The sequence below is a fragment of the Trichosurus vulpecula genome, chromosome 2, assembly GCF_011100635.1.
Source record: "Trichosurus vulpecula isolate mTriVul1 chromosome 2, mTriVul1.pri, whole genome shotgun sequence".
Classification (NCBI taxonomy): Eukaryota; Metazoa; Chordata; class Mammalia; order Diprotodontia; family Phalangeridae; genus Trichosurus; species Trichosurus vulpecula.
The window spans coordinates 6974979-6985274 of NC_050574.1; the positions used below are offsets into that span (position 1 = coordinate 6974979).

The window sequence follows — 10296 nt, forward strand, 5'->3', positions numbered from 1 at the left end:
TAGATAATCTGATTTCTAATTAAAGGAAAGATTAGAGACTTTCTAAGTTGGGAAGGAGAGAACAAACAGGTGCTATTCCCTGAAATCAGGAAGAGATGTCATTTTTCTCCTAAGTGTGTCTTTATACAATTAAAGAAACATGGAAACAATAACTGACTGACCACAATGAGGCCAGTTTTTAGATAAGGTATATGGGTTGTTTGAGATGTATAATTGTGAGGAAACCCCTCACATCAATCTTTGGATCTTGCCAAGTTTATCGTCAGGTTTCTTGTTGTGTGATTTTAGTCATGTCTGACTCTCTGTGACCCCATTTAGGATTTTTGTACCAAAGATACTGGATTGGTTTGCCATTTTCTTCTCTAGCTCATTTTTACAGATGAGGAAACTGAGGCAAATAGTATTATGTGACTTGCCTGGGGTCACACAGCTAGTAAATATCTGAGGTCAGATTTGGACTCAGGTCCTCCTGACTCCAGGGCTGGCATTCTATCCACTGTGCCAGGTAGTACCCTCTGCATAATTTAGGTCCTTAGTAAAAGTTCTCTAGGCAGCGGGTAGAGGTGGTCCAGCTTCCCAGCCACATAGGACTAGGTTCAAACGATGCAATAAGCTTTTCTCACAATTGAAAAATGTTTTCTCACAAGTCAGAAATTGGACTAGACACATAATTGAATCAAAAGGGAACCTTGCTAGATCTAGAATTGAGTCACAAGATGAAGTCAGTGTGGTTCACTCAATTTCCTCTCCCTCTTGCTGTTCTAATACCCTCAATTCTTTCACCCATCTGTAAAATGGGATTGTTGGACTCCATGACCTTTCAGATCTCTTCCAGTGATAAATGTACGATCCAGTAAGAAACCATTATTTGGAACTTTGGGACATAGAACTTCTGGAAATAATTTTTTTTCAAAAAAGTCTGAGGCTGTCCAATATGAACACTTTCCTAGATTTTCTTCAACTCAACAGGCATTTATTAAGTACCTACTAGGTGCCAGACCCAATGCTAAACAGCAGTGATACACAGAAAAGCAAAGGACAATATCTGCTCTCAAGGAGTTTACAATGGGGAAGACAACATCCAAATAACTAGGTAGCAACCCATTATATCCATGAAAAATTGGAGCTAATCAAGAGAGGGAAGCCCAAAGGTTAAGGAGGACCAGAGATTTATTGTCAAATGTGGGGTTTTAGATAGGACTTCAGGGAAGCCAGAGTGAGCAATTGAGGCATGAGGGGCAACCAGAAAAAAAAAATAAGAAGTAGATGGATTGTCCTATTCAAGAAAGAAAAAAATAGGCTTGTATCATTGGATTGTTGCACATATGGAAGGTGAATAAGATGAAAGAAGGCTAGAAAATTAGGGTGAGGGCAGATGGTGAAGAGTTTTAACAGTGAAACAAATGGTTTTATATTTGATCCTGGTGGTAGCCAATGTAGTTTATTGATTAGACAGTGACATGAAAAGAAGTGCATTTTAGAAAGATGAATTTACTGCTGGGTGGAGGATTGAATGGAAGGGGAAGAGAATTGAAGCAGTGATGCCAACCAGAAGATTCTTGCAATAGCTCAGATGTGAATGATTGGAGAATCTGAACCAAGAAAGTGGCACTATTGGGACACAACATTGAATATAAGATAGGAGCATATGAGAGTGAAAGATGACAAGGAGTAGGTAGCTTCTAGGTTATGAGCCTGGACAATGGGGAAGGTGGTGCTCAGGATAGTAATACAAAAGTAAGAAGATGGGAAGGTTGGGGGAAAGATAATGAGTTTGGTTTTGGACATCCTAGGATGGGAAGCAGGAGAAAGTATTGTCACCAAAACCTAGAGAGGAAAAGGAGGTGATGGTGTAAAAGGCTGCAGAAAGATCAAGAGGAATGAGGATTGGTTGCTGGTTTTTGTTGTTGCAAAGATCTGGAACCAAATATGGTGCGAATGTGTTGGGAAAAGACTGAACAAATGATGGTCTGAAAATAGAATGGAAGATTATGGAGCCATAAGAAATGATGAAAGGCATAGTGTCAGAGAAACCTGGGAAGAATTGTCTGAACTGGTGTTGAAAGAAGTGAGCAGAACCAGGAGAAGAGTTCATATTATAGCAACACTGATCAATGCAATGAATCAAGACTTCAGAGCAGTAGTTCCCTAAATCTTTTGTTCTTAGAACTTGTTTCATGAACAAATTTGTGTTGTAAAGCCCCAAACCATTTAATCTTCTACTCATAATATTCTTTTAAATTTATGCATTACATACATTCAAGAATGACCTAGATGATTTTTGTACCCAAAGTTTCAATTTAATACTTTCATTCCACTGTATAATTATATAACATAAAATTTTATCTTATATTAGAATCAAAAATTTAATATGGGGCTCTCTGGAAGAATTTTTTTTAAATCCAATAAAGCCTCATGTTTACTATTACATGCAGGACTTCAATGGAAATTTTTTTCTTTCTTAGTTTCTCTCTCTTCCCACCCCCTGCCCCATCTTGTGGATTAGGAATAGCATTTTCTAATCAAATAAGTTGCAACTTGGAAGATGTTGAACAAAACATAATATATAAAATTGATTCAAAACTGGACTTTTTTCTCTGAACAAAGGTTTGTGTGTATTTGTTTCAGCACCGGACAAAACCTGTCTTTGATTTGCTTCTGCACAAGTTGATTTAACAAAACTAACAAAATCAATAACAAGTAGTATTCATACAGTGCTTGCCATGTACCAGTTACTGGCGAAAGTGCTTTATGGACATGATCCCATTCGATTCTCTCAACAGTGCTTAAAGATACTGTTTTAGCTCCATTTTATCATTGAGGAAACAGAGGCAGGCAGAAGTTGTAACTGTTCCAGGGTCATAGTGCCAGCAAGTGTCTGTGTTGGTGGCTCGTTGCAACTTAAATCATACTGCGAATGTGACCTAATGCCATTTTCAAATGATTGATTCTGCCTGTTTAAGTTTGAAAACTCTTTAACTGGAGAAAGAAAAGAAAAAAATCAGTTTCCTTTGTGCCACCTGAGGGAAGAGGATATATTTGTGTGTGTGTGTGTGTGTGCGTGTGTGTATGTGTGTGTGTGTGTGTGAATGTGTATGTATATGTTTGTTTGTTTCTTTAGATGCAGTGACCAGGTTTGAAGTATATGAGATTACCGCAAACCTGAACATTTTTGTGGGAGAGTCTTGCCACCTTAGATTGAAGAATGACGGTCCTGGTGACTTCATTTTGAGAAAAATCTGGGACTCTGATATCAAAGTAGGTAAAGTTTTTAAAAAAATTACTTTGGAGGGGGTGGGGGACTCATTTAAGCTCTCCCCCAAATCCCTCCAAACACCTGTAAAAATGACTCTAAACAAATTCTAGAGCTACAGAACCCACGAAATAACAGAGGGAAGCAAGTCTCCAGCCCAAGATAGCCTGGATGGTTGCTGGAAAGGGTGTATCAGACCGTGGTGGGAGTGTAGCAAAGCCCAATGTGGGCTGTGCCAGGGCAGACCAGGCATGGCATAGAGGGTGGAGCAGGCCTTAGGGCCCTGAATCACTGAACTGTGGCAGTTACCAGACTTCTCAACCCACAAACACCAAAGTCAGCAGAGCAGGTCAGTGGGAAGATTGCTGGATCTGGGTGAGGGAAGTGCATGGTCTGGCTGCAGAGGTGGCTACAGCAGTGGCTGTGACTGCAGCAGTGGCTGACGGAGCAGCAGCAGAGGCTGTTTCCAGGCCCAGGCCCACACGGTGGGAGGAATCAAGTGGCTGATCAGAGTGGGAGTGCAGAGATTGCTTTGCTGGTGCTGAGGCAAGGTTCTCTTGGTTTGCCCTGCTTGGATCTGGGTTGCAGTCCTGGTTGGCGGTTCTTGGGGGAGGAGGAGCACTGGCATGGCAGAGCTTTGTGGTGCATCCTACCACCTCAGAATAGAAGTACCTCTGAAAACAGCAGCGTAAATCCCCTGAAGCTTGGAACAAAGCACTCTACAATCTGAAAGCAGTCATACCCTGAGAAAAAGCTCAAAAGTCAAGTAATTGTCTGGGAACATGAGCAAGCAGTGAAAAAGGACTAAGACTATAGAATCTTTCTGTGGTGACAAAGAAGATCAAAACATACAGCCAAAAGAAGTCAACAAAGGCAAATATCCTACATCAAAAGCCTCCAAGAAAATGGTCTCAGGCCATGGAAGAGCTCAAAAAGATTTGGAAAAGCATATAAAAGAAGTAGAGGAATGTGCCAGCAGTGGCAGAAATACATGATGGAGTAATGAACACAAAAAGACAAAGACATGGAGCTAGGCGAGTCATATAGTCATGCTATAGACTGACTTTAATGGAGTTACTGACAGTATTTTATACAGGTTAATTGCTGAGTCATCTAGGCTTCAAAGAAGAGCACAATGAAGCATTGGTTAAGTTTTTTATCTCCTTGTTCCTAGGAGTGGGGCACTATTTTTCCTCAAGGCTAACCAAACTGAAACATTTATGTTCTCTCGCATGTAGATAACCAGACTGAAACATTTCTGTCATCACCCATGTGGGCAGTCAGCTACAAAGGCAGGTTTTCTTTGCCAAGTCTTCTTATCCTAAAACTGGCCTTGCCATGAATAGACCCATTTTCAATTGACCCTGCCTTGCAGAGGTCTAAGAGGCCTCAACAGGACATAGCTGGCTCCCCACAGAGAAAAAATTAGGAAGAGAAATGAGAGTGATGGAAGAAAATCATGAAAAACAAGTCAACAACCTGCTAAGGAAACCCAAAAAATACTGAAGAAAATAACACCTTAAAAATAGACCAACCCAAATGGCAAAGGACCTCCAAAAAGCGAATGAGGAGAAGAATGCCTTAAAAGGCAGAATTAGCCAAATGGAAAAGGAGATCCAGGTTTCACAGGTATACAACAATGAGGTCAGCACCACCACCCTCTAGACTTTCAGTTTGGCAATCAGTCTAATGCATCTTCTCCTCCACATTTTCCTTCAGAACCTCCCAGACACTGAGCTAGCTCTGGCAATGTGTGCATCAACCTCATTATCAACGTGTACATCCCTGGAAAGCATACTGCCAAAGTAAGCGAACTTATCCACAGTATTCAAAATTTCTCCATTTGCTAGAACTGATGGCTCTGCATATGGATGACCCAGTGCTCACTGGTGGAGAACCTATGTTTTCTTGGTGTTAATTGTTAGGCCAAAATTAGCACAAGCAGCAGACAACTGATCAATACTTTGTTGCATCTCAGCTTCAGAGGTTTCATTGAGTGAACACTCATCTGCAAACAAATAAATCATGCACCAACTTTCCCTCCACTTTAGTCTTGGCTTGTAGCCTTGTCAAGTTAAATACTTTACCATTTGTGTGGTAGCTGACTTTGATGCTATTTTTGTCCTCATTATAGGCATCTGACAACATTGTTGAAAACATCATGCTAAAAAACATGGGGTCAATTATACAGCCCTGCTTCATTCCATTGGTGATTGGGAAAGCGTAAGTGCATTGTCCGTTAACCAGAACCCAGGCAAGCACGCCATCACAAAATTGACATGCAATACTGATGAACTTCTCTGGGCAACCAAATTTTGCCATAATTTTCCACAAACCCTTACAACTGACAGTATCAAGGACCTCAATCAAAATGATGGTTTTTGTATATAGATCTCTGTTCTGCTCTTGGTATTTCTCCTGGAATTGTTGGACAGCAAACACCGTATCAACTGTTTCTTGGGTCCTTTCTAAAGCACAGTGGCTCTCAGGTAGATGACCATCTTCCAGGTGAAGGATTACCCCATTAAGGAGGACTCTGGCAAGAATCTTGCCAGCAGTGACTAAGAGAGAGATCTCCCTGTGATTGTCACAGGACAATCTATTTCCTTTACCCTTATAGAGATAGACAATGGAGGCATACTTGAACTCTTGGGGGATAACCTCCTCTTGCTATATAACCCAGAAGATTTCAATGAGCTTTTGTATGAGCAGTGGACCCCCTTACTTTGTAAATCTCAGTTGGAATAGAATCAGTACCAGGTGCTTTGCCATATGAAATGAGCCTAATGGCATTCAAAATCTCTTCTTCAGTTGTAAATTCAGCTAGAGAGGAATTGACTTCCATTTGAGGTATACAGTTAATGGCTTCAGCATTGATTGATAACGATCTCTTGAGAACACTATGGAAGTGTTCAGACCATCTCTTTAGAATCATGTCCTTACCATTAATCAGTGGGCTCTATCAGTATTGGGTAGTTGAGATATGCCACAGATCTTCAGCCCACAAATAACTTTTCAGGGCATCTTAAAAGCACTTTGGATTGTCACTATCAGTGTAAAACTGAATTTCATCTGCCTTCTTACTGACCCAAGAATCCTGCAACTCTCTAAGCTTTGCTAGCACTGCACTTTTGATGGAGTTAAACATTCCCTTTTTAGAGATGGATGAACTATTCTTCTGGTAAACTCTGTCGAGTTCTCATTTTTCATTTTTTGGCTTCTGAATTTCTCCATCATTTATCAACCAATCTTTATGTTTGTGAGTGCTCTGACCCAGATGAGTAATTACAGTGCTATATACCTAATCTCTGAAAGCTACCCACTCCCTTTCAGCTCTTCTGTTGCCAAAGATGTGTTGGCTCAGCTTTCCCTCCAAGTTAGCAAGAACTGTTCCTGCTCAGAGAAGCACTCTAATCTCTTGACATTAAGTCTTCTGGCAGTCATTTTGTCTTGGGGCAACCACTTTTGTAGATTGCAAATATTTAGGTTAGAGAAGCTTTAGAGCTATGATCAGTTCAACACTCTGAGCCACACATCACCTTCATCACAGTCGTATCCTCTCTGTTTCTTCTCCTTGCAGTGACATAGTCTATTAAATACAAGTGTTTGCGTGGAGGGCACATCCATGAAGTTTTATTGTGTTTGGGTAAACAGACAGTCATGAGATACACAAATTTTCAGTAATAACTGATCATTGCTGTTGCTTTTTTCTGACTCTCTTCCTCCCAAGAAAAAGAGACATTTCTGAATAGTGAAAGAGTTCATCACCAAACAAGGGACAGAGAGGATCACAGAAAAGAAAACAGCCATTTTTAAAAATCACAACCTAACCCCCCACCAATGTATCTAAAATTTAAAGGGAAGCAATTAACTGGGAAGATGATTTGCAGCAAGTTTGCCTCAGAAAGGCCTCACGTCCAAGGTATAGAAAAAAATAGAGCTTGATTGTATGCATCTATATAAAGAACAGCTAAACAAATTTTAGTATGTGAGTGATGAACCACTAATGTCATGAAAAGACATTGGCAGCTTTAGTGGAACTTGGAAGAGTTGGATGAACTCCTGAAGACTGCAGGGAGTTATTGATGATGATCACGACATCGTGAAGGCCAACATGTTTGGAAGATGTCACACTTCTGATTATTGTGATCAACAATAGTAGGGGAGTTACAATGATCTGTGTAACCTGCCTCCTGACCAAGAAGTGATGGATATGAAATGTACATTTAAAAGTACATTTTGGGAAGTAGAGAGTGTGGAAATTTATTTTTCTTGACTATGTACTTTTGTTACAATCTTTTTAGATTTTGGGTAAGAGAGAATAGAAATGTGTGGGAGATGAAGAATAGGATTGTTCACCTTCGCACTCTCCACCCCACCCCCCAAATAAAGAAGGAAAGTGATGGATTTTAATAATGTTTTCACCTAAATAACATTTTATTTCCACCTTTTAGGAAATTAATTAGATGGCTGCTTTTTCTTTTTTTTCCCTTCAGTGATCACACTTAACACTTTCCTCCAGAATACAGAGTTCTTGCCAGCTTCTCACACACTCATCATAGAATTTTCTTAACATATCACTCACAACACTTCTGATGAAGAGGACTTTCACATCATATTCTCTCTTTCATGCCACAGATTCTCATACCTGAGTGATAAAGTACATAATGCCTCCCTGCTTTCATGTGGAGAAGCATTCCATAGTAAGCCATTTGTACAACTTATTCCAACATGATTTTAACTTCAAAAATAAAGTGCTTTTCTCAATAGTGCATTGGGTCCTTAATGACTATGGTTTCCAGTATTGGCTCTGGACCCTTTAAAAAAATTTAAAAATTTTTAAAACTAATATAGAGGAAGCAGGTGGAGGTGGAGATCTCATCTGGATCAAGGAGGAAACAACACACACACACATATACCCACACCCACATACATAAATATATGTATGTATGTATATATATATATATATGTGTGTATATATATATATACACAATATACATAAACCTCTAAAGAGGTTTAAAAGTCTTCTGAACTTCTAGAGAGGTAAGAAAATGGGTGAATATGGTGGGGGAAAGACTTTTAGAAGAGGGTATAGACTAAGATTAGAAGCCTGGGCTGAATAAATGGAGGGAATTTTAGATGGGCAGATAAAATAAGGAATGAGAGGAAAAGGGACAGGGATAGGGTAAAAAGAGGCTGAGAAGGAAAATAGTAAAATCTCAGGCCAAGAGAGCTGTAGGGGGTGGTTGCAATTGTGGCAGCCAGCAGGTTAGTTGGAGCCTCCACTGCCTATGGTGCTGTCATCACAAGATGGAGTTTCTCCTGGGGAACCCATTCAGCACCCTGGTGGAACAGTGCCTTCAAAAAGGCTACAGATGAATCCCTACAGAGCAAGGACTGGACATTTAATATAAAGATCTGTGATATCATCAGTGAGACAGAAGACAATCCCAAGGATGATGTACAGGCCCTGAAGAGTAGGTTGAAGAGAAACAGAAACTACAGAGAAGTGATGTTGGCATTAACACTGCTAGAGACTTGTGTCAAGAACTGCAGCCATTGATTTCACAGCCTTGTGACAAACCATGATTTCACAGATGATGTCCTTGTGAAAATCATCTCCTGCTAAGAACAATCCTCATACTATTGTCCAGGGCAAAGCAGTAGGTTTGATTCAGGCTTGGGCTGATGCATTCCAGAGTAGTCCTGATCTCACTGGAGTGGTACATATTTATGAAGAACTGAAAAGAAAAGGGATTGAATTTCCCATGGCAGACTTAGACTCCCTGTCTCTAATACATACACCATAGCAGAGTATCCCTAAAGTGGATCCAGCAGCGACTTATGCATAGGTCACAATTCCCAGCAAAGAATGAGCTCAACATCCTCTTCTGCACCTTCTCTTATACCATACGCACTTCCTCAGGCCCCATCTTTGAATGTGACTGGGCCAATCACTGCCAACTTAGAACACATTGCCAGGCTGCGGAGTGAACTTGATGTTGTCGGAGGAAACACAAAAGTCTTGTCTGAGATGTTAACAGAGATGGTTCCTGGGCAAGAAGACTTCTCCAATCTTTGAGTTGCTACAGGCCTAAGGGAAGAGGACTAGAGACTGTCTGAGGTAAAAGAAAATCAAAAACCAAGGTGATGGTGAAGAGTACCTCCTATCTCTTGGTAAAGAGGTGATGGTGGTCTTTTCTCCACTCTTGGCCTGCCTCACCTACATCCTGAGGACACCATAAGTAACCAGCTTGTTTGAGAAGACTGTAACCAGTCCTGTCCTTGGAGACCTAGATCCAAGCCCCCCCAAAAAGGCCCTCTGTTGTTCCTGGTTGAGGCTTGGTTTGTGGGGGCCCTCATAGGGATGAAAGGATTGAGGATTCAAGCAATGGAGATCCTTTGGGTACTCAGATTAAAATAGATCTATTCAATCAAGAGGAAGGTGGTGAAAAGCCCAAAAAAGCAGAGGTGCAAGTTTTCCCAAGTAACTACTGTACAACCAGAGCAGAAGAACTGGTTGAATGTATCATCAGATGGGATCCACCAACCTCCCCTGATGCTGCAGATGGAGGACGGAAGGCTGTTGCCCAGATATCCATTCAGGAAAAGAAGTAATATGTAGCCCAGCTGGTTTTTGTTAATTTTATACAAACAAATAATGTTTCTGTTAAAAAAAAAAAGAGGTGATGGACTGGAAGAGTAGAATGGGATGTATTTTCAGACATGGCCTATGAGTCAATATGTTTTGTTTGACTATACTTTTCTTTTAAAGGGGATGACTTGGAAAGGATATATTAGGTAGTGATGGAGATGGGGGGGGGAAGTAAAGAAAAGATAATAGTACATTTTTAAATACACAGATTTACAAAAATTAACATTGTATTGGGCCTAAAAATCCCACAAATACCTTAAAGCAGAAATATTAAACACATCCTTTGCTAACTGCAATGCAACAATATATTTTCAATAAATTCAATGAATATATATGGACTATATTCAATTATTCAATAAATATATGTTCAACAAATATTCAAAATATA

General features: G+C 40.2%; 1 pseudogene; it reads left to right on the forward strand.

Annotated features, from left to right (window-relative positions):
* Window positions 1–8563: 8563 nt before the first annotated feature.
* LOC118835851 lies at window positions 8564–9335 on the forward strand (annotated as a pseudogene).
* The last annotated feature ends 961 nt before the right edge of the window (window positions 9336–10296 follow it).